Source organism: Triturus cristatus, chromosome 3_2 (genome assembly GCF_964204655.1).
Source record: "Triturus cristatus chromosome 3_2, aTriCri1.1, whole genome shotgun sequence".
Taxonomy (NCBI): domain Eukaryota; kingdom Metazoa; phylum Chordata; class Amphibia; order Caudata; family Salamandridae; genus Triturus; species Triturus cristatus.
The window spans coordinates 690,249,852-690,274,923 of record NC_140584.1 but is presented as its reverse complement, the minus strand read 5'-3'; the positions used below and the strand labels follow the sequence as shown (position 1 = coordinate 690,274,923).

The 25,072-nt window shown below is 45.7% G+C and overlaps 1 protein-coding gene across 1 annotated transcript in view; it reads left to right on the top strand.

Moving 5' to 3' along the window:
* Nucleotides 1-25,072, top strand: part of VPS8 (VPS8 subunit of CORVET complex) — a 1,789,524-nt gene that overhangs the window by 577,507 nt on the left and 1,186,945 nt on the right. The window lies entirely within an intron of this gene.

The window sequence follows — 25,072 nt, the reverse complement described above, 5'->3', positions numbered from 1 at the left end:
GTTGCCGGATCGTGCTGCCTGTACGGCACGGTAGAGGGTGAAGTCTTGGGATTGGGTGGACCTCCTTGCCATTACATGCCTCCGTTTGACTAATGATGTCAATCTTAATGTAGAGGCCGTTAATGTCTGGCTTCTTGGGGCAGCAGATGCATTAGCCCCTTTGCAGGAGCAGCAGAGGAGAAGGGGCAGATCTTCTGCCGGCCCTTGGTTCTCTTCGCACTTGGCTGAGAAATGCAAAGCTTGTGAAAAGCTTGAGCGCATTTGGTGCTAGGACTACTCTTCAGATAGTAAAGCTGTATATAAATCTGCTCTCAGAGCTTATGTTTCTCTCAAGCAGGCCCAGAGCCAGTTTTTGTCTGAGAAAATCAATTCTGCCGAGCAGAGCTCCGGTTTTATTTTCCAGATCGTGAAGTCTTTCATTTCTCCACAGTCCTGTTGAAGAGCTACTGTTCCTTCTCAAGAGCTTTGTAATGGGCTGGCAACATACTGTGAAACTACAATTTCTGACATTCAGAAAACATTCCATAAAATTGTGAGAGATACCCTGCTTATCGAGAATGGACAGGGTCACAAAATGAATTTACTCATATAACTGCTCCCGTCTCTCCACATATATTCACACACCTCTATCATACAAACGGTGTGGCCTCCTGATAACCAATTAACGTATTATATTTTTTAACCAGAGACCTGAACACTGTGTTATGTAAAAAAAAAAAAAAGTCAGATTTATTGCACACGTTTTTTACATGATCTATACACTCATGAATTTGACTGAATTAAAAACAGCTATTATTTTACTACAAATATACAAATTTAATTATAATTCAATACATTTCCCTTGATGATCTTGGATAACAAAGTACTGTATTCAAGAGAAATTTAAAATCAACATTGAAAATCTCCAAGCAATAATATAATATTAAATCACATCCATTAAAACAGTTAAAATAGTTGTTGAAGCGGCATTTCGGTTGTTGATTATTCTTTTTCCTCCTTCTTAAGGACAAACAATTTATGCAAAAAATATTGATTCATTCTAAAAAAAAAAAAAATAATACAAAACAGTGTTTGTACATGGATCAATTCACTATTTTACATTTGACAAATCTAAATGCCGAGGTTCAAGTCTCTCCTACATATTAAAATTTTTGGTTTTTAAAAACACTCCGATTAATTCTTCCTAAATATATCCGGTATCATCAAGGAGTAATCAAACCCAGTCAATCATTACTAAAGGAACTCACTTCAAGGTACCATTATTTCAACATCCATTCATTCAATACCATTCATTCAGATTATTAGCTATAACAGAAACACAGGTATTTGAAAGAGGGCTAGGCTGTTCACCAACAGCACCACCGATACCTGAGATAGAGAAAGATATAAGGGATTTGTTCCGAAAGATTAGATTAAATACATTTTTTAAAGGGAAAGAAAAAATAATAACTGAAAACAAGTCCGGATTAAATTCATTATCTGGCTAGACTCCACAGAGACATATATGGTAGGAAAGGAAGTAGAGAACTTTGAGAAATTAATTGAGAAAGGTATAGAAGATCTCCTGACAAAAAAAACTTTGGAGCAAAAATAATCTTCTTAGAAACAGAGAGACGCATTAAAGGAACTAGAAGGTTGTGGGAATATAACTATCAAACCAGGGGACAAGAGGGGTAGTATTGTAGTCATGGACACCAAGGATTATAATAATAGCATGTACACCCTGTTGGGAGTAAGTGAACAGAATAAGAAGTCAAGTAAGGAGGAATGAAAGAAATTGGAGAGGAAGTGGGCAGGCTTTTGAGGCTTGCGAAAGAGGATGGAGGAATATGATTTTCTCCACAATGAACATCCTATACTACAGCTATGTATGGACTTCTAAAAGTATGAGACCAATTGTTTCCAGTATTAACTCACTCAGTGAGCCACTTGTCAAATATGTGGATTGTTTCTTGAGACTTCTTGTTTCGAAACATAATATAGTAAAGATACAACTGATATTATTAAAAGAATTGAGGGTCTGAGGTTTAAGCCAAATGAAGAATGGTTGGTCACATTAGATAATGTGTCAAGTCAAAAAATAATGAGACCTTCTATACTAATGTTCCACAAAGTACAACAGTGGCTATGATTAGAAAGGTATTATTGAATGAAGACGAAGATGTATCAGCCCATGCAATGTTCATTGTTGATTGTGTGGAGATAATTCTGAAGAATAATATCTTCCTCTTGAATGATAATTACTTTTGCCAGACTAAAGGGACCAGTATGGGCGCAATCTGCACCCGGTGTTTGGCGTGTCTCTGTTGGGGAACTTTGAGAAAAAACATATATTTAATGAAATGGCACCTTTTTTTGAAAATGTTTCGCATTGAATGTGTTTTTTAGAATTTTTTTATATGGCATGGCAATAAGGAAACTTTGAATACCTTTAATGCGAGGCTAAACTTTGGTGATTGTAATTTGAAATTCTCCTCGGCCTATAGTTGGTCTTTTTGTGATTTTCTAGATGTTAAAGTAAAAGTATTTTATTTATTTATTATTTATTTATGGTTTTTCTAGAGCGCGTAGTCACCCATAGGGTATCCCAGCGCTGAACCTCTTACTCACAGGGGGGGATGGTCAGGAGTGAGACTGGCTCAGGGGAAGAGTAAGGTTTTAAGCGATTTCCTGAACCGCAGGAGGTTTGGTTCTGCTCTGAGGCTCAGGGGGAGTGCGTTCCATTTTTTTCCCGTGTTGACCGAGTAGCGACGGCCACCTATACGGGCCTTCTTAACCTTGGGGATGGTGATGAGGTTTCCGTGTTCGGAACGAAGCGCTCTCGTGGGTCTGTATGGTGTGATCCAGTTGTTTAGGATCGGGGGGCCGATGTTATGAAGTACCTTGTGGGCCAGACAGAGGGCTTTGAAAGTTACCCTTTCCCTGATGAGGAGCCAATGCAGCTTCCTCAATGCGGGCTTAGCAGATGTTCTGGCCGGGGTGTTTGTTAGGAGATGGGCTGCGGCATTTTGGGCTTTTTGCAGGGTTTGGAGAGTGGATTCTGGAGCTCCCAGGTAAATGGCGTTGCTGTAATCCAGCCTGGATAAAATTAGGCCTTGGATTAGCAGGAGACGCGACTGGAAAGGCAGTAGAGGGATTACCTTCCTGCACGATCTGAGTAGACCGTAGCATGTGCCGGCCGTCTTTCTTGCCTGGGTCCTGAAGGTGAGGTCGGTCTCCAGCCACACCCCGAGACTCTTGACCTCCGTCTTGGGGGTGGGGGGTTCACCCATACAGGCGGGCCAGAAGTTCGGGGGAAGGTTCGTGGTTTTTTGCCCTAGGAGCAGGATCTCCGTTTTGAAGCCGTTTAATTTCAGGGCAGAGTCACTCATCCACTGATGTACGTTGGAGAGGCAATCGTGGAGGTTGGAGGGCTTAAGCTTGGGGTGGGAAAGCGTCACCACCAGTTGAGTATCGTCGGCGTAGCTGACGATGGTGACACCGAAGGGAGAGACCAGCTCCTCCAGTGGGGCCATATACACGTTGAACAGCGTGGGGCTCAGGGATGAGCCCTGTGGCACACCACACTGGAGGGGGATGGAGGGGGATCTGCTTTCACCTTCCCATACTTGGAAGGAGCGTTGAGACAGGAAAGACGCGAGCCATTTCAGCGCCCTGTCTTTTACCCCGATGTTGTCGAGACGTTGGGTTAAGACCTGGTGGCTGACCGTACCGAAGGCCGCGCTCAGGTCTAGGAGGACCACTGCCACTGATCCTCCTGTATCGATGATTTCCCTGGTCTTTTCTACTGCCGCAGGGAGAGCAGTGTCCGTTCCCTGACCTGGTCTGAAGCCTGTCTGTGATTTATTGAGGAGTTGATTAGACTCCAGGAAGTGTGACAGTTTTTTTTTCACAAGTCTTTCGGCAACCTTACCTATCCAAGGGAGGAGTGAGATAGGTCTATAGTTGGAGAGATCTGCCTGGTCTAGGGATGGTTTTTTGAGAAGCCCTTTTACAACAGCCTCCTTCCAGTTTGCAGGGACCTCTCCCTGTGTCAACGAGATGTTAATGAGAGCTGTCAATTGGGAGGCTATAGTCTGCGAGATGTTTTTAACGAACCGTATGGGAACTGGGTCGCTAGGGGCTCCGCTCTTGGTTGCTCTGAGTGTAGCCATTACTTCCTCTTCTGTGACTGGGCCAAATGACGCTAAATATGGTTTGTCGGGAGAGGGCGGCAGCTCCTTCGCTCTTTCTATGGGGTTCGGGTTAGCAGCAGGGAGTGAGGCGAGGATTTTTTTGATTTTTTCGTCAAAGAAGGTGGCCAACTTGACGCATTTCTCCTCCGCTGCTTTGGGGTCCATGGGTTCTTGCGGGGGGGCAGGGACATGGAGGAGCTCTTTGAGGATGGAAAAAGTTTCCTTGGCTGAGCAGGAGGAGCTTTTTATTTTTTCCTCATAGAAGGTGCTTTTAGCATCGTGTAGGGCTCGCTTGTACGCTTTCATGGAGGATTGATAAGCACTTTTCTCAGCTATTGACTTGTTTTTCCTCCAAGTGCGTTCTGACTTTTTACATTCTTTCTTCAGGGCGTTGAGGGAGGGAGTGTACCAGGGAGCGGGGTTGATTCTTTTGACATGTTTCACGTAGTTTCGCTTCCCATTCCTCAGGAACTAACTTATGCCATCGTCTAGTTCGTATCCTAGTTTTCTGTCTGGGTGCTGGCGTTGTTTTGAGTGACCAGTGTATTGGGATCAACATATGGTCTGTGCAAGGTAAAGGGGTGGGGTCCTGGGCGTTTAGGTTCTTGATGTTGGTGAAGATAGGGTCCAGGAGTTGTCCTTTGACATGGGTGGCGTTAGAGTTTCGCAGATGGAGGTCGGCTGTGGTGAGATCAGCTAGTAAGTTGGCTGCTGCGTTGTCCGCAGAGTCCAGGAAGTGCATATTAAAGTCCCCTAAGAGGAGAAAGTTCGAGACTGATATGGTCTTAAGCGAGATGTAGTCCATTAGAGGGCTAGTGAATTCTCCTAGTGCGCCTGGCGGACGGTACACTAACAGTCCCGAGATGGAGGTTGATGGGGAAATGTGGATAGTGAAATTGCAGTTTTCACAGTCTTTGACGGTACCACATTCGATTCTGCATTTAAGATGGTCTTTGTAGAGTATGGCTAGTCCGCCACCTCTACCTACTGGTCTGTTCAGGCAGCAGATTTGGTAGCCGGGGGGTGTTGCATTGACCGTGTCGAAGTCACTGTGCGGGGTCAACCATGTTTCAGTCAGAAACAATATGTCTAGCATCAAGTCTTGGACAAGGATGTAGGTTTCGTGGGCGTGTTTTACTAGGGATCTGCAATTCAGAAGGCCAAGCCGAAGTCCTTGGTGCCGTTTCCTCTGGTTTGTTACAGAGGATACACCCTGTGAAGGGGGCGTCTTCCTTGAGGATGTATTGGCACTGGGGGTGTTTTTTAGGATTCCAGGCACGCAGAGTCTCTTGGGTGTAAGAGATACGTTCCTGCAAATTGGGCATAGTGTCTAGGCCTGAGGCCGTCTGGGCCCGGACGGGCCCAGACGGGCTTGCCTTTGGCGCGCCTTCGGCGCGCTGACGGCGCGCCCGCTGCGCCCGTCCGCTGCGCGTCCGGTGATTGCACATCTTAATATGGGTGGAAAATGGGGCGGGGTGGGCGTGGCCTATGTTAGGCGTGGCCTCGATTCCTCGCCTTCAATGGCGTCAGATTTGTTTGTTTTCCTCGTATTAGTTGCAGCGAAGAAGTCGCTGTTTAGGCGTTTCAGTCGCCCGTTCCGGTTGTGCCAGGGGGTGAGTACAATTTTAAAAACAAGATATATGAAGGATAGGTGACACACGAAATACGAAATACAATTTTAAAATAAGTGGACTCCCGGCTTCCGCCTCAGGAGTATAGCAGGTTCAGTAAAAGTAACTAAAGGCAAATTAGAGGTAGAACTTTATACCAAACCATCAGACTGTAAAACCATCTTACATTACACTAGCAATCACCCTAACTGCCAAAAGGACAATATACCTTTTGGGCAGTTCCTACGCTTAAGAAGAAACTGCACAAATAGGTCTGACTTTGAGGAACATGCTGCATTTTTACAAGATAAGCTTTACAAGAGAGGCTATCCAAAGCGATTAGTGAAATGAGCATATAAAAGAGCTAAATATTATAATAGAGATAGTCTCTTTGAAGAAAAGAAGAAACATCAAGATCAGAAGAAATGATAATGTCTGTCACCAATTTCTCATGTATCACTCATAAAGTGAAGAATGTAATCAATAGAAATTGGACCTTACTGAATGAACCAGGAAAAGATCAAATAGAAAAATCATTATTCGCATATAGGCGAAATAGAACCATTAGAAACTGTCTGATACACACATACAAAGAACCGAAAGGATTACAACAAATGAGTATCATAAGTGGTAGTAAAATAATAGGACATTTCCCATATGGAAACTGTGGAAATTGCAAAACCCTAATGTCTGGAAGTTGCCTTGAATTTAATGGGGTGAAACATTGTATAACTACCTTGATGAACTGTAAAACCAAGAATGTAATTTACTTGATCGTATACCTGTGTTAGAAAGGATATGTAGGGGAAACAAAAAGATGAGATATGCATGAGATTAAAATAACATAAATCATATATAAGAACAGGGAAGACAAACGTACCCCTTGTAGAACATTAGAAGGAATGTAAGCATGCTGAAATTGATATAAAATGGTGCATTTTAGAGGGCATTAAAAATACTGCAAGAGGTGGAGATATAAATAAAGGAAAAGAAGAGAACAGTTCTATATGAGCAAGTTGGCTACATCTAAATATGGATAATAGAGAGTAATGGGAACATATATTTTGATGAAAAATTGGGAAATATTATATAAAAGGAAAAGATGTTACATTAAGTAACATCTTTTAATTTACTTAATTTCTGAAAAATTACATTACGACAACAGTAGGGATTAAAAACACAATGTTATGACTTCATAATGATTATATGCAGTTTGTTGTATGTAAGTATTTATGTGTTCTAAAATAAAACTTGGAGGGAATAATATCCATGATAATCTTAATAGACTATACGATAATAAGATTGACATAGATGCAATTATACCTACAAGAATCCGAGAAATAAAAATTGCTAAAAACACTGGGGTTATAATAATCATGCCGGGAATATAGATGGCCGCCGTGTCTTTACATTTGTGCCACTATGCATACATAGCCGCAAATGTGGTGATAAAAGTGGAAGCAGTTATACATCAGCAGAAATTTGTGAAATAAAAGTGGGACAAACAAAGGTAGAAATACTATGAATGTGTTAGTATCGATGCCGGGAGTAGAGATTGCTGCTCGTTTATACATCATGGAATTGTGCATGCGTACCCGGAAAAGGTGTTTAAAAGCGAAGCTGCTTAACATTGCACCCTCTTTTGAATTTGAAAAATCGGGTCATCAATATGGGACCATGCTGTGAAAGTCTGAAGGTGAGCACCTGTCCCAGATATTTTGAGTATAGAGCAATATGGATCCAATATGGATGAAATATGAAGTACATTGAATAGTGATACATATAGATTATTGAGCACCGTATTATTTAAGAACAATGAAAACAAGTGATCGACAATATCGGGGGTCGAACGTATGTCTTTTTCATTATCAGATCTCTTCAAAAACCTAGTTGAGAAAAATAACGCTATGGTTACATTTGACCAGTATTGGGGCTGTTTTAAATTAAGAACGATGGCGGACAATATGGGAATTTTCACTTTGCCCATTAATGTTGAAATTATGACATAATGTTAAAAAATCTTGTAAAGACAGTGATGCCAGTAGTTGGACTGCTAGAATTTTGTTGGGTGTGATTTAGAACATTTCCAGATTATGATTATATTAGTTTGTTGTAAAATGTACATAGAAATAGATGAAGTGGCAGACATTTTTCTGCACTTCATACAGATCATAAAGGAAGATATCGATTGTGACATTTCAGCAGGAGGGTGCAAATTTAAAAAGGCGCCTTCAGTATATATGTCTAAAAGGAAGAACAATTGAGCATATTTCGACCATAATATCAACCTTAGAGGTAAGAATGGGGGCCACAGAGTAACAGTAAACAAAATTAAAAGATGAAGGTTCTATAAGAAATAATTCGCTAGATATAATCAAAAGATGTAACTCTATATAGGTGAACAGAGAATTCACAGATGGTGGTCCTAATACAATATAGTCCTAATGAGACAAGGATAAAAGATCAACTTATATAAATATGTGAACATGTCGCAGTCCTTTTGTTCCTCAGGAGCAGTACCCTCAAGACACCTACCTTCCGGCAGCTCCGGCTCTGCGGTAATATTCAGCAGAGGATCAGAGTGGCCAGATGAGGGGCAAGGGAATTAGGGAGGGTACTCCGGAACAGAGAAGAGTGAACAGGCAAGGTTGAGTTCTAAAGTACTACACACTATTCTACAATAAAGAGTACATAAAAGAAATAAATAAAGCGCTCTGAAGACTCAATCCAAAGACTGTTCATAAATTAAGGAGTCTCATTAGGAAATAACATCCAACGCTGCTCTTATACTTCGGAGTTTTGCATCTTTACATGTTCATATCCAATAGTTTGATAATGGTTCAGGTGGTTGAATTAGCTCTGGCCTATGTGTCGAATAAACAACTTTGACAATTGTGCATGATTTAAGATTAATGTACTCAGTTGCGCATATTCATTGTCTTTGCCCCAATTTGTCCCAAGCACACTTCGTATTGCTATTAGCACACGTTATTCGTCACGTGTGTCTACTCGATGTGCGTTGGTCTTTTTGTCATTCAATAAAACAAACTACGAGTCTGCAAATTCGTAGAAAGCCGCTCTCCTACTTGAGAAGGGCCTTCTGAAACCCTAGACGAATGCTCCCATCTTTGCTAAATCAAAGTGGAGCCGCCTGGAACATGAAACCTCTCCAGATCGCTGCCAGGAATAATCTGTGGTAAAGGCATGGGTGCGGTCGCTTTTATTTCTGCCGAGTTTAGTATGGTAGCCACGGGTTAACAAAAAGTCAATCGAGGAGCGCGATGGCCTGAAAAATAATCCTGTAAGGTAAAAGGCAAAACAAAATATAACCAATTAGAATTCAGTAATCTGAGGAAACCCACTGTGCTATTGATAATTGCCATAAACCTCCGTGTGCATATATTGGAATTCCTGTATCTCGAAAACAACCTGTGTGTCCAGCTTTTATTGCAAAAAGAGAAGAAGTAGTTCTGTGCCATACCTTTAATGCATGTAAAGGCTTAAAGGCACTGCTCCGGATAGTACAAGACGAAATAAGTCTTCCTGCAGGACTAATAGAAAAGGACAGTGAACCATCCTGATGATCTCTATTATGTGGGGGTCATGACAGTCCTCCCCATCAAAAACAGATTCACCAGTTATGTTGGTGCGTGAGGATGGTGTTTATGAAACTGTTGTAACAAGCGTGGGGCATGAAGAGCTTCTTTGGGTTCCCAAGAATTTTCCTCTGGGCCGTAACCTTTCTGTAAGAGTTTAGTTAATGGAGAAGCCTTGGTGGAGAAATTACTAATGACTCGCCCATGGAAATATGCGAATCCTAAGAATTGTTGGACGTCCTTTACTGATTTTGGTTCTGGACAGTTTTGAAGGGCTTGTACTATACGTTCTGCCATAGTAATTTGTTTTGGAGAAAAAATGAACCCCAGAAACTCGACTTTGTTAACATGAAACTCACATTTTGATAATTTACAGTACTGACCATGTTGTAGTAAAGTTGTCAGGATTGTTTTTACATGTGACTTATGATCGGATTGTGATTTGGAATAGATGAAAAGATCATCAATATAGCCGATGACAAACTGGTCTAAATACTCTTGTAGAACGTCATTTGCGAAAAACTGGAATGTGGCTGGGGCATTTCAAAGTCCGAACGGCATTACACAGTACTCAAAAAGGCCATACTGAGATCGAAATGTCGCCTTCCATTCGTCCCCAGAACATATACGTACCAAGTGGTATGCCCCCCCTAGATATAACTTGGCATATACTGTGGCTTTTGTTACTTGGTTAAGGAGCACTGGAATAAGGGGTTAGAGAATACTGGTTCTTTATGGTGATGTTGTTTAACGCCCTATAATCGATGCATGTGTGTAAATCGCCATTCCGTTTAGGCACGAGAAAGAGAGGCGCGAAGCAGCCGGAGATTTGGAAGGTCTGATGAATCCATTTTTTTAGATATTTATTTAAATAGTCACAGAGATATTGATTTTCTGTCTCTGTGAGGGCATATATCCTAATGCAGGGGATTTTAGCTCCAGGTGCTCGATTGATCGCGCAATCATAATCACGATGTGGAGGTAATGTTTCTGTGCTCTTTTCACAGAAAACATCTCGAAAGGACTCATACTGAGACGGTAATTCAGGGATTTGCTCAGCTGTCGTAGCTGTACAATGAGCGCCAGTTGTTTTTTCAGTTTGCTCTTGTATTACCTGCTCTCTCAATATCTGATTGGAGAGACATTGTTGATGACACCAATCTGAATTGAATGTGATACTGCATTTTGCCCAATCAATCGTGGGGTTGTGTTCTATTAGCCATGGCATGCCTAGGATTACCCCAAACTGTGGTGCGTCTATAACGTAAAAATGCAGGTTTTCTGTGTGCTTGCTTTCTGGTGTATAACATATCATGGTTATATCAATAGTGGTGTGTGTGATCAGACCGGAAGTGAGTAATGTGCCATTGACTGCATGAACCGTTTCTGGTTTGTCCTTGATAATGGTGGGTATATGTAACTTGGAACAAAAGGCAGTATCAATAAAATTCCCCATGGCCCCTGAATCCACCATTACAACTACTTCTTTGTTTAAGACGTCTTGTACTATGAAATAGACCTTGAGTACCAAATGTGGAGCTGAGACCTGTAGAGTATTAGCAATGGCTTGGTCAGGAGAAACTAGGGCTGTACTCGAGGAAGTCCCCTGATTATTCCCCGAGCTCTTTAGTTTTTCTGTTTCTGATTAGCTGCATCAAAAGTTCCTCCGATCTTTTTGTTAAGGACGCACTGGGCATTCCTTAACAAAATGTCCTTTTTTCCCACAGTATAAACAGAGTCCGGATTTACGTCGGACATCTTTTTCTTCCTGAGTAAGTGCTTTCCGTAACCCACAAATTTCCATAGGTTCACTGCTATCTATCTGGGATAGATTGCTTCTTTCTCTAGAACGAACACATGATTTAAAATCCAGTCGCTTTCTTTCACCTTTTCTATCCAAAAGACAGTGATCTAACCATAGTGTTAAGGCAATTAATTCAGCACAATCTCGGGGTTACGGATCTATAGGAGCTAAGAGATCTTTGAGATCATCATTAAGGCCTTGATAAAAGAGAGACGCTTTTTCTCTTCTGGACAGTTTGTCTCTGCAATCAGCCTATTAAATTACGTCAAGTAGTGGTTCAGGTTGTTGTTTCCTTGTCTGAGTTCTAGAATTTCACAGTCTGCTGACCCAGTAATAATACGTCTATCGAACACTCGCTCAAATTCTGCTTTAAATGCTTGACCGTTATATAGCAATGGATTGTATGAATTAACGAGTGGTACCGCCTGCATAGCGGCATCTCCACTTGGGTATGAAATGAGAAATGCAATGCGGGATTGAGGATCTGGGAAAAAAGCAGGTTTAACCATGAAATGTAATTGTATCTGCTTTAAAAATGTTTGAAACTTTGAGGAATCACCTGCAAAAAGCTCTGGAGGTGCTAGGGGTATTGTGGATGGTACGACGACAGATACTGTAGGTCAAGGGACACCCCTCCCCCCCCCCGACTGGAGAGGAGGAACATGAGTGCTTGGAAGTTGGGTCTGCAATTGAGCTACTCTGATTTCCAATATAGCCGTTTCCAATCTAGCTGCTGATAAATCTTTCTGCCTGTTTCCCATTTTACATACGTCCTCCAGCATGGTCATCTTGGAGATACTGCTCGGGAGGAATGCAATTCGTGGGCAGATTATTCTGTCACAGTCTTCAGGAGCAGTACCCTCAAGATGCCCACCTTCCGGCAGCTCTGGCTCTGCGCTAATATTCAGCAGAAGATCAGAATGGCCAGATGAGGGGAAGGGAATTAGGGAGGGTACTGCGGGGAGGGAGATCTGGAACAGAGAAGAGTGAACAGGTAAGGTTGAGTTCTACAGCTGTACACACTATTCTACAATCAAGAGTACATAAATGGTTACGTGTGAAAGAAAAAAATAAAGCGCTCTAAAGACTCAATCCAAAGACTGTTGATGAATTAAAGAGTCTCACTAGGAAATAACATCCAACACTGCTCTCATACTTCAGAGTTTTGCATCTTTACATGTTCATATATAATAGTTTGATAATGCAGAAACAAAGAAACTGTCCAGAAGGTTCGGCTTTAGGTGGTTGAATTCGCTCTGCCCTGTTCGTCGAAAAAACAACTTTAACAATTGTCTGTGAGTTAAGATTAATATACTCAATTGCGCATATTTATTGTCTTTGCCCCATTTTGTCTGAAGCGCACTTCGTATTGCTAGTAGCACACGTTATTCGTAGAAAGACGCTCTCCTACCTGAGAAGGGCCTTCTGAAACCCAAGACGAATGCTCTGATCTCCGCTTAATTGAAGTGGAACCGCCGGGAACATGAATCCTCTCCCGATAATCTGTGATAAAGGCATGGGTGCAGTCGCTTTTATTTGTTGCCGAGTGTAGTATGGTAGCCACGGGTTAACAAAAAGTCAATCAAGGAGCGCGATGGCCTGAAAAATAATCCTGTAAGGTAAAAGGCAAAACAAAATATAACCAATTAGAATTCAGCAATTTGAGGAAACCCACTGTGCTATTGAGAACTGCCATAAACCTGCGTGTTCATATATTGGAATTCCTGTATCTCGAAAACAACCTGTGTGTCCAGCTTTTATTGCGAAAAGAGAAGAAGTAGTTCTGTGCCATACCTTTAATGCATGTAAAGGCTTAAAGGCACTGCTCCGGATAGTACAAGACGAAATAAGTCTTCCTGCAGGACTAATAGAAAAGGACAGTGAACCATCCTGATGATCTCTATTATGTGGGGGTCATGACAGTCCTCCCCATCAAAAACAGATTCACCAGTTATGTTGGTGCGTGAGGATGGTGTTTATGAAACTGTTGTAACAAGCGTGGGGCATGAAGAGCTTCTTTGGGTTCCCAAGAATTTTCCTCTGGGCCGTAACCTTTCTGTAAGAGTTTAGTTAATGGAGAAGCCTTGGTGGAGAAATTACTAATGACTCGCCCATGGAAATATGCGAATCCTAAGAATTGTTGGACGTCCTTTACTGATTTTGGTTCTGGACAGTTTTGAAGGGCTTGTACTATACGTTCTGCCATAGTAATTTGTTTTGGAGAAAAAATGAACCCCAGAAACTCGACTTTGTTAACATGAAACTCACATTTTGATAATTTACAGTACTGACCATGTTGTAGTAAAGTTGTCAGGATTGTTTTTACATGTGACTTATGATCGGATTGTGATTTGGAATAGATGAAAAGATCATCAATATAGCCGATGACAAACTGGTCTAAATACTCTTGTAGAACGTCATTTGCGAAAAACTGGAATGTGGCTGGGGCATTTCAAAGTCCGAACGGCATTACACAGTACTCAAAAAGGCCATACTGAGATCGAAATGTCGCCTTCCATTCGTCCCCAGAACATATACGTACCAAGTGGTATGCCCCCCCTAGATATAACTTGGCATATACTGTGGCTTTTGTTACTTGGTTAAGGAGCACTGGAATAAGGGGTTAGAGAATACTGGTTCTTTATGGTGATGTTGTTTAACGCCCTATAATCGATGCATGTGTGTAAATCGCCATTCCGTTTAGGCACGAGAAAGAGAGGCGCGAAGCAGCCGGAGATTTGGAAGGTCTGATGAATCCATTTTTTTAGATATTTATTTAAATAGTCACAGAGATATTGATTTTCTGTCTCTGTGAGGGCATATATCCTAATGCAGGGGATTTTAGCTCCAGGTGCTCGATTGATCGCGCAATCATAATCACGATGTGGAGGTAATGTTTCTGTGCTCTTTTCACAGAAAACATCTCGAAAGGACTCATACTGAGACGGTAATTCAGGGATTTGCTCAGCTGTCGTAGCTGTACAATGAGCGCCAGTTGTTTTTTCAGTTTGCTCTTGTATTACCTGCTCTCTCAATATCTGATTGGAGAGACATTGTTGATGACACCAATCTGAATTGAATGTGATACTGCATTTTGCCCAATCAATTGTGGGGTTGTGTTCTATTAGCCATGGCATGCCTAGGATTACCCCAAACTGTGGTGCGTCTATAACGTAAAAATGCAGGTTTTCTGTGTGCTTGCTTTCTGGTGTATAACATATCATGGTTATATCAATAGTGGTGTGTGTGATCAGACCGGAAGTGAGTAATGTGCCATTGACTGCATGAACCGTTTCTGGTTTGTCCTTGATAATGGTGGGTATATGTAACTTGGAACAAAAGGCAGTATCAATAAAATTCCCCATGGCCCCTGAATCCACCATTACAACTACTTCTTTGTTTAAGACGTCTTGTACTATGAAATAGACCTTGAGTACCAAATGTGGAGCTGAGACCTGTAGAGTATTAGCAATGGCTTGGTCAGGAGAAACTAGGGCTGTACTCGAGGAAGTCCCCTGATTATTCCCCGAGCTCTTTAGTTTTTCTGTTTCTGATTAGCTGCATCAAAAGTTCCTCCGATCTTTTTGTTAAGGACGCACTGGGCATTCCTTAACAAAATGTCCTTTTTTCCCACAGTATAAACAGAGTCCGGATTTACGTCGGACATCTTTTTCTTCCTGAGTAAGTGCTTTCCGTAACCCACAAATTTCCATAGGTTCACTGCTATCTATCTGGGATAGATTGCTTCTTTCTCTAGAACGAACAAATGATTTAAAATCCAGTCGCTTTCTTTCACCTTTTCTATCCAAAAGACAGTGATCTAACCATAGTGTTAAGGCAATTAATTCAGCACAATCTCGGGGTTACGGATCTATAGGAGCTAAGAGATCTTTGAGATCATCATTAAGGCCTTGATAAAAGAGAGACGCTTTTTCTCTTCTGGACAGTTTGTCTCTGCAATCAGCCTATTAAATTACGTCAAGTAGTGGTTCAGGTTGTTGTTTCCTTGTCTGAGTTCTAGAATTTCACAGTCTGCTGACCCAGTAATAATACGTCTATCGAACACTCGCTCAAATTCTGCTTTAAATGCTTGACAGTTATATAGCAATGGATCGTATGAATTAACGAGTGGTACCGCCTGCATAGCGGCATCTCCACTTGGGTATGAAATGAGAAATGCACTGCGGGATTGAGGATCTGGGAAAAAAGCAGGTTTAACCATGAAATGTAATTGTATCTGCTTTAAAAATGTTTGAAACTTTGAGGAATCACCTGCAAAAAGCTCTGGAGGTGCTAGGGGTATTGTGGATGGTACGACGACAGATACTGTAGGTCAAGGGACACCCCTCCACCCCCCCGACTGGAGAGGAGGAACATGAGTGCTTGGAAGTTGCGTCTGCAATTGAGCTACTCTGATTTCCAATATAGCCGTTTCCAATCTAGCTGCTGATAAATCTTTCTGCCTGTTTCCCATTTTACATACGTCCTCCAGCATGGTCATCTTGGAGATACTGCTCGGGAGGAATGCAATTCGTGGGCAGATTATTCTGTCACAGTCTTCAGGAGCAGTACCCTCAAGATGCCCACCTTCCGGCAGCTCTGGCTCTGCGCTAATATTTAGCAGAAGATCAGAATGGCCAGATGAGGGGAAGGGAATTAGGGAGGGTACTGCGGGGAGGGAGATCTGGAACAGAGAAGAGTGAACAGGTAAGGTTGAGTTCTACAGCTGTACACACTATTCTACAATCAAGAGTACATAAATGGTTACGTGTGAAAGAAAAAAATAAAGCGCTCTAAAGACTCAATCCAAAGACTGTTGATGAATTAAAGAGTCTCACTAGGAAATAACATCCAACACTGCTCTTATACTTCAGAGTTTTGCATCTTTACATGTTCATATATAATAGTTTGATAATGCAGAAACAAAGAAACTGTCCAGAAGGTTCGGCTTTAGGTGGTTGAATTCGCTCTGCCCTGTTCGTCGAAAAAACAACTTTAACAATTGTCTGTGAGTTAAGATTAATATACTCAATTGCGCATATTTATTGTCTTTGCCCCATTTTGTCTGAAGCGCACTTCGTATTGCTAGTAGCAAACGTTATTCGTAGAAAGACGCTCTCCTACCTGAGAAGGGCCTTCTGAAACCCAAGACGAATGCTCTGATCTCCGCTTAATTGAAGTGGAACCGCCGGGAACATGAATCCTCTCCCGATAATCTGTGATAAAGGCATGGGTGCAGTCGCTTTTTTTTTTTTTTTTTAAACCTTTATTTTCAACAGTCTGGACACAGCTATTCAGCCGACAACCCGGAGGTTCGGCAGCTTCGGTAAAGAGGAACAGAGACGCGTCCACAGTACAGTGAAGGAGGAGTGCAAAGATTCCAATTTTTTAAATAAACACAAAACACACAACAACCCCCAGCAAGGCAAGAACACTGAATGCCCATGGTGATAGCCCCCCAGGGGAGGCAGGACCCCAATCATCTACCATTTACAGTACCGTGAAAAGAGGAAGAAGGGGGACAGCAGGGGCCAAAGAAGTCCATTAACCATACTGAGCTGGAAAGAAAGCTAGGAGGAAAGCTGTTCCTCGGGGGGATCCAGATCAGGGGCAAGACAAATTCCCCCCCTGTATTGGTTCCACCGCCCCCAGATGGCGTGCCACTTCCGAGGGCGGCCTCTAGCGCAATATACCGTCTTCTCCCTTAGCATACTCCAGTCCATATTTTCTTTCCACGCGGTCAATGTGGGGGGGGGCCACGGATCCCCACAATCGCGCTATATCTCTCTTAGCAACCATGTTGCCCAGAGTCACCCATTGGGTCTGCGCCGCATTGTGATCAGTGGGCCCCCAGACATTCAGGAGACAACACCGCGCTTCCGGCTGCATAGCAATGCCCGTCACCTCCCCCATCAATGCATGGACTCTCCGCCAGTATTCCGCGATGACACCACATTCCCAAATGATATGCAGGAAAGTACCCACCATACCACATCCCCTCCTGCATAGGCCGTCCTCCGAGAATCCCATGTGAACCAACCTTGGCCCCGTCACGTACACTCGATGCAGTATTTTAAGCTGCACCAGCCTCAGACGCGACGGGATCGCAACCTCCTTAGGAGAGGAAACAGCAGACTGCCAATCCTCGTCATCCAACTCGAGGCCATCCCTAGACCACTGGTCCCTCAACCCCAGAAGCATATCCGCCCGGACGTTTATCAGTTTCTTATAGATGAGCGAGATCGTGCTCTCGGGCATATGACCATCAAGGACCCGGTCCTCCAAAGGAGAGGACTCAGGCACCTTCTCACCCTCTATGAGGACTGATTGGAGGGCGTGACGCACCTGAATATAGCGGAAAAACTCAGATGGCCCCAGCTCATACTCCTTCTGCAACTCTTCAAAGGACTTCACCCTCCCCTTAATCAGGACATCTCCGACCCTGGAGATGCCGATCAAGTCCCATTTGTCAAAGCCTTTTGTGTGCCAAAGCCTACCCAATCTCTCAGATTCAAACAGCGGGGTAGCGAGGGTGAGCCTATCCTTCCAGCCCAGCGAGTCAGTTGCTATCTTCCACACCCGCACCGCCACACCAGTGGGCCCCGTGAGGGACGAGTCCAGGGACCGCGAATACAACGCCCTGTAATAGTTACCACCACGCAGCAATCCATGGCATACCCAGGGCTGAGGGCCGGGCCATAAAACCCATGATTAATCGCACTCAGCTGGGTGGCCCAATAGTACCGTCGGATGTCTGGAAGCGCAATACCCCCGTCGTACCATGGGAGCGTCAACTTTGCAATAGCTATTCGCGGCCGCCCGTCCCACAGCAAAGCTCGTTGGAGGCCTTCGACCTCCCGAAAGTAGTTGGCCGGTACCCAATCCAAAGTATTCTGCAGCGCGTAGAGGAACCGGGGAAGAGACATCATTTTAAACAGGGCCGCACGCCCAACGAGGGAGAGCGGCAGCCTCCGCCAGCCCTCCACATCCCGCCTCAGGCACGCTAGGGGGGGGAGCAGGTTCCTCTCATATCGCACGGCAGAATCCATGGAGATAAAGATCCCCAGATACACAAAGCCCTGCTGAGCAACCTGGATCGAACAAGTTCGAGAGATCGGTGGAACCTCGCCACTAAGAACATATAAATACGATTTACTCCAGTTGATAACGAGACCCGAGTTCCTACCGAAAGATGTGAGTACGTCACAGACCACTATAAGTGATTTCTTGGGTGAGGCAAGATACAACAGGATGTCATCAGCATAGAGCGATATACGGTCCTCGTGCTCAGGCGACCATCTAAGTCCCCGTATATCCGGGTGCCAGCGTATCCACGCAGCCAGCGGCTCAAGGGCGAGGGCGAACAGCAATGGCGACAGGGGACAACCTTGCCGAGTACCCCTCCCAAGCTGAAACGGAGTCGACGCCCGGCCATTTACCACCACACTCGCAAGAGGGCCCTCATACAGCAACTTCACCCAGCTCACAAAACCGTGGCCAAAGCCGAACTTGGTCAACACGGCCCACAAATATGCCCATTCCACCGTGTCAAAGGCCATCGTGGCATCGAGAGACGCCACAATAGCTGGTTCACGCAGCGTGCCCGCCCTGGCGATTACACCATGTAGGCGCCGAAGATTTAACGCTGTGTTACGGTGCGGGATGAATCCGGATTGATCCGGATGGACCAAGTCACCGAGTACCCTGATCAAACGGGCCGCCAGGATTTTAGCCAGAATTTTCGGCTCTGCGTTAAGGAGTGAGATAGGCCTATATGAGGCGCACTTATCTCGGGGTTTGCCCTCTTTGTGTATAACCACAATCGTCGCCAGTCGCTGATCCAACGGGAGGGCCCCACTCCCCCGCGCCTCCACGAACATGGCGCGCAGGTGAGGGGCAACCCTATCCGGAAATAGCTTGTACAGGTCGACCGGCAAGCCGTTCGGACCCGAGGCCTTGCCCGAGTTCAACGCGCGGATAGCCCCCGCCACCTCATCGACCGTTATGTCACCATCTAGATCGTCCCTATCTATATCAGAGAGACAGGGCAATGCAATATCACGCAGGAGGTCATGCGAGTCCTCGGGCGGCCTGTCCGACACTGAGGCATAAACCATACGGAAATAGTCCGAGAAACACTGCACAATCCTCTCAGGTTCCACAATCACCTCTCCCCCCTCTCCCGTCAACTCCGGCACTACTCTATTGACCCGTTCTTTTTTGTCCAGCCAAGCCAGGAGTTTCCCGGCCTTGTCACCAACATCATACAGACGGCCCTGCTGTTCCCTACCAAGGGTCTTAGCGGCATTCGTCACCAGGTCCTTATACTCGGATTGCTTCAAGCACAGCTCATGCAGTGAGGCCTCTGTAACCTCCTCCTCCAGCGCTCCCTCCAAAGCCGCGATCTCCTCCTCAACCTGCAAAACCTCGCCATCTCTCCGCCGCTTGGCAGCCACTACAAGGGAGAGGGCTTCCCCTCGCAGCACGGTCTTAAATGCTTCCCACAGCGACACTGCCGAGTCCACGGATCCCTGATTGTCCTTGAAAAAATTATCTACTGTCTTTACCAGCGCGCTGCGCGTCTTGGGGTCTCGGAAATACCAAGGGTTGATAGGGGCCACCCTTCCCCCTCCCTCCCGACCCAGATCCAGCCTGACCCACACCGGCGAATGGTCAGATATGCCACGCGCCATGTGCCTGGCCTCAGACACCAATGAGGCATGCGCAGCCAGAGTGAGTAAGTAGTCAATCCTAGAAAGGCTACCATGCGCCCCGGAGTGGAAAGTGTATTGGCTCTGTGTGGGGTGCCGGAGCCTCCAGCAGTCTATCAGGCCAAGCGTATCTAGAAAGTCTGGAAGCCACTTCTGAGCCCCCCCCCGTGTCTCTGGGCGGGTATCTATCCAGGAGGCCGGAGCCAACAGCGTTGAAATCACCTCCCACTACAAGCATACCCCCCGGGAGATCCAGCAGGGCCCTACCCAGATCTGTGAAAGTGGAGGCCTGCAGGGCCGGCGGGACATAAACCGAAACTAAAACCAAAGTTCTTCCTTCCCACTGCCCCGCCACCGCCACAAACCTCCCCCTATCATCAACAATGGTGGAGTCCACCTCAAATGGTAGCGAGGCTCTGACTAGGATGCCCACACCCCTGGACCCAGAGGAGAATCCCGAATGAGCTATGAATTTATAACCCTTCCTATTCAGGGCATAGCACGTATTACCTATAAGATGCGTCTCCTGCAGCAGGGCGACATCCGGCAATGACCGTTTCAAGAATTGCAAAACAATCCCACGCTTAATGCGATCCCCCAAACCATTCACATTCCAGCTTATAACACTTAAACCCCTACCCCCCATCCCCAAACGTAAAGAGGCCCACCCCACACCCGAAGAGCCCCCATGGAACAGTCCTGGAAATAATCACTATGCCTTGCTGAAACAAACCCCCCAACAACAACCCCAAAATCCCGGAAACCCCCCCCCACCCTGCACCCCTGCTGCAGCTTACAAAGCCCCCCCAACTTGCAGTGTGCCTGTCGCCCTACCAAACCCAAAATCTACAAAAAGTACCCTAAGGGAGGAAAGAGCTCCCCTCGTCCTCCCACAACCTCCGTGTTTACTGCAAGTCATTATCTAAAGTCAGTCCGAGTCAGTCCGGTTCCGAATACGTCAACCTTGTTCATCCCGGCCACTGTCCCCGTCTACGGCAGTGTCCTCTTCCGTGCGTCGTCGAGGCAGAGCGTCCAGCCATTCATCCGCCATGGCAGGTGACTCAAAGAAGAATGTTCGGTCTTCAAACACCACACGTAGTCTGGCAGGGAAGAGCATGGCGTATTTCAGATCCCTCTCCCGAAGCCTCCTCTTCACCCCCAAGAAGCCCTGCCGCTGCCTCTGTACCTGCTGGGTGAAGTCAGGATAGAAATTCACCGACGCGTTCTGGAAGGGGACCGGGCCCGTTACCCTCGAGGCCTGCAGGATAGCGTCCCGGTCTCGAAAATGAAAGAGCCGGGCGACGATCGGCCTCGGTGTGGCTCCCACCTTGGGCCGCCCACCAGGCACTCTATGGGCCCGCTCAACTGCGAAGAACTTCCCTAAACCCTTAGGCTGCAGATGATTGAGCACCAAGTCCTCCACGAGCAGGTCCACTGAAATCTCGTCCGAGGACTCCGGGACCCCGATAATGCGCACGTTGTTGCGCCTGGCCCGGCTCTCGAAGTCCTCCAGCCGGCGGGCTGCGAGATCATGCTCGGTCCGCAACTTACGGACCTCGGTCTGCAGGTCCGAGACATCATCGGCGAGGCCCGTGGTCTTGATGTCCAGGGATTTGACCCGTTCATTTGTTTTGCCCAAATCCGCGCGGATCAGATTAACATCCACCAAGATGGTATCCACTTTGTGCGCCAGGGCATCAAACTGTCTCCCAATCGAAGTCTGCAGCCCGTCAAGTGCACCCATGACATCCTGCAGTGAGAGCTCCGGGGCCAAGGGTGAAGCAGTCTTCTGTGTATCCGGGGACTGGCTCGGTGCACCCGGTGACCCCTTCTGCTGGGCATAGCGGTCCATGTTATTGGCTTGAGTGTAGGCTCCCCGCCTGGTGGCCTTGGGCTTCGGCCGATCCAACTCTGCTTTGCCCGACATGGTGGGCTCGAGCAGGTCGGGTCAAACAGGACTGCCCTCTCTCAGCGAGAGAGAGCAGGAGTGTTCCGTCTTACGATGGGTCGCCAGTGTGGCATGCAGAGCGTCCAAATGATAATAAAGCAGACGCGAGCACTCCCTGGGCTGGGCAGACAAAGGGCGAGAAAGTGAAAGTGAAAGGATAGGGACCTCCGTCCGGCTGTTCACACTTCGCCTGGCCGCTGGCATCCCTCGGAGATGGGCCTCAATCTTCCGCCATGCATAACTCCGGTTCCCGGTGGGCGATTCGACCTCGGGTGGCATCGATCGCCTTCCTGACAAGTCATCTACACGATGCTATGCATACAAACAGGATTATATACAGGATAAACGACGGAGGGCACGAGGGTCTCGGGAGCTCAAAGCTCACGCGGCCATCTTGGTCAAGCGCTAGGCTCCTCCCCGGGTGCAGTCGCTTTTATTTGTTGCCGAGTGTAGTATGGTAGCCACGGGTTAACAAAAAGTCAATCAAGGAGCGCGATGGCCTGAAAAATAATCCTGTAAGGTAAAAGGCAAAACAAAATATAACCAATTAGAATTCAGCAATTTGAGGAAACCCACTGTGCTATTGAGAACTGCCATAAACCTGCGTGTTCATATATTGGAATTCCTGTATCTCAACAACAACCTGTGTGTCCAGATTTTATTGCGAAAAGAGAAGAAGTAGTTCTGCGCCATACCTTCAATGCATGTAAAGGCTTAAAGGTACTGCTCCAGATAGTAAAAGACGAAATAGGTCTGCCTGCAGGACTAATAGAAAAGGACAGTGAACCATCCTGATGATCTCTATTATGTGGGGTCATGACCGAACAAAATAATCATTATACATCTTGGAACAGCATCTTTATAAATTCACTATGAAATTAAGTGTGAATATCATTATTTTCCTCCAGAGCGGTTTGAGAAAGATAAATTATATGTGTATAAGAAATAATACTCCAAGCTACATAAGGAGGAAGACCTGCTCTTTATTTACTGTGGATATAGATGACTGGGTGATAAATACTTTCTCCTCAATTTATAGGTGGGTAAAATACCTGTATGAAGAAGTACATTTCTGGGTTGTCCAAATACGTAGTGAGGGCACCCAGAGTAGAACAGATATTGAATGAAAAGATGTTGAAATAAGGGAACCTGGAAGTGAGTTCCTTTAGTAACGATTGACGGTGATTGATTACTTCTTGGTGATAACGGATATATTTAGGAACAGTTATTGGTAGTGTTTTTAACATAAACCAAAGATGTTAAAATTCAGGAGAGACTTGAACCTGGACATGTAGATTTGTCACATTTAAAATAGTGAATTGATCCATGTAGAAACACAGGTTATTAATTTTTTAGAATGAATGAATGTTTTTTGCATAAATTGTTTGTCCTAAAGAAAGTAGAGAAAACCAACAAACCACGGAAATGCCAACTATTTTAACTGTTTTAATGGATGTGATTTAATATTATATTATCGCTTGGTGTTTTTCAATGTTGATTTTAAATTTCTCTTGAATACAGTCCATTGTTATCTAAGATCATCAAGGGAAATGTATTGAATTATAATTAAATTGGTATATTTGTTGTAAAATAATAGTTTTTTATTTAGTCAAATTCGTGAGTGAATAGATCATTGAACTATTTGTGTAATAAATAATTAGTTATAGATTCCTCACCTTAGAAGTACCCCCAGGCGTCCGACTGGATCCGGAGAATTTTTCCTCAACAATACCACTGCGCGTCTGTAGGTGGCGCCGGTCGACTCCGCGTCCGGCGTCTTGATCACCGGGATGACGTCGCGGTGCCTACTGTGCGCTAATTTCAGTTCTTTTTTTTTTCCGCACCAGCCTAGCGCAGATCTGGAGAGAGCTTGCCCCTTAGTCATTTTTTTACTTACCTTTATTCGACTTTTGTTGCCGTCTTTTTTTGACTCTTCGACTTCTGGTGCACGAGGGAAGTTCCATTGTCGGACCGGATTCAAGCCTTGTGACTCCTGTCACAAACTGATGTCCGTGATGGATCCGCAGCTCGTGTGCCTCTGGTGCCTGGAGCGCGAGCACGACCCAAAGTTGTGCTCCGACTGTCAGGCCATGAATCTGAAGTCTTTGTGGGAGCGGTCCCGAAAGCTTTTTGAGGCCCAGCAGTCGGCTCCACGTCGCTCCTGGTCTCGCTCGAGAGGATGGTCTCCAGACCGGTCAGAGAGCCACCACACCTTGTCCAAGTCTTCGCACTCCTTGGGTAAGTCGAAGCACAAGAAGAATGCGAAGAAGCACCATCGCTCTAGGCCTTTTCCCCGTCGGTCTTCCAACCCAACGCAGGAACTGGAGTGTCGTTGCTCCGAGGCTCCTTCTCCAGTTCCTGATTCAGGGACAACTCCGCGCCTCCCCCCGTTTCCGGGAGCTGGGTGTCCTCTGCCCAGCTTTGTGCTCTTTACGAGGCCCTCTATTCCATCTTTGGGCAGCCGGACTTCGCTGGTGCGCCTTCGGGCCTCGCAGAGCCGGTTGGGGGTGCTGGGCCTTCGATGCCGGTAGTTCGAACCCAGGCACCGCAGGGTCCCCATGGATCCAGGCCTGGATCCGTATCGACGCCGGTTGACCTTCCCCAGCACCAATCTCAGTGATGAAGCCCCTGGCAGACGCCGTCCCCATCCTCATCCCAGAGATGGACCCATAGCTGGATCGACATCGGCCGATGTTGAATCCTATGCCGGAGGGTACTATTGTGCCCTTGTTCATCCCAGGTGTTCCCTATCGCCCTGAGGGTGGTGATGAGGACTGGGAGGGGTCGCTAGACTCTTTAACAGACCAGCTGTAAGAGCTGGACTGGCGCGAGGAATTGGGTGACGCCAGTGGACTGGATACCTCCCCAGACCATGGCCTGCTTTATCCCCCTACCATAGCTACAGAGGAGGGAGCCTCTTATGCAGTGAAAGTGGGTAGGGCAGCCAAGGCTTTGTGTCTGGAGCTCCCTACAGTGGCAGTCAGGACTAATCTCCTGACAGAGGTCTTTGAACCGGCTGCAACTTCATCTGAACCCCTCTTGCTATTTAATGAAGCTCTCACGGACGTCCTTCTGAGCGCTTTTTCCAGACCCAGCAGTGGGGATCTTCTGGAACGGACGATTGCCTGCCCCCACTGCTCCGGGCGGTCTCATTTTCCTCTCTCAACACCCTTCCCCCGAGAGCTTGGTTGTCCTAGCATTTTCTTCTCTTCCGCACCCCGGATTGGG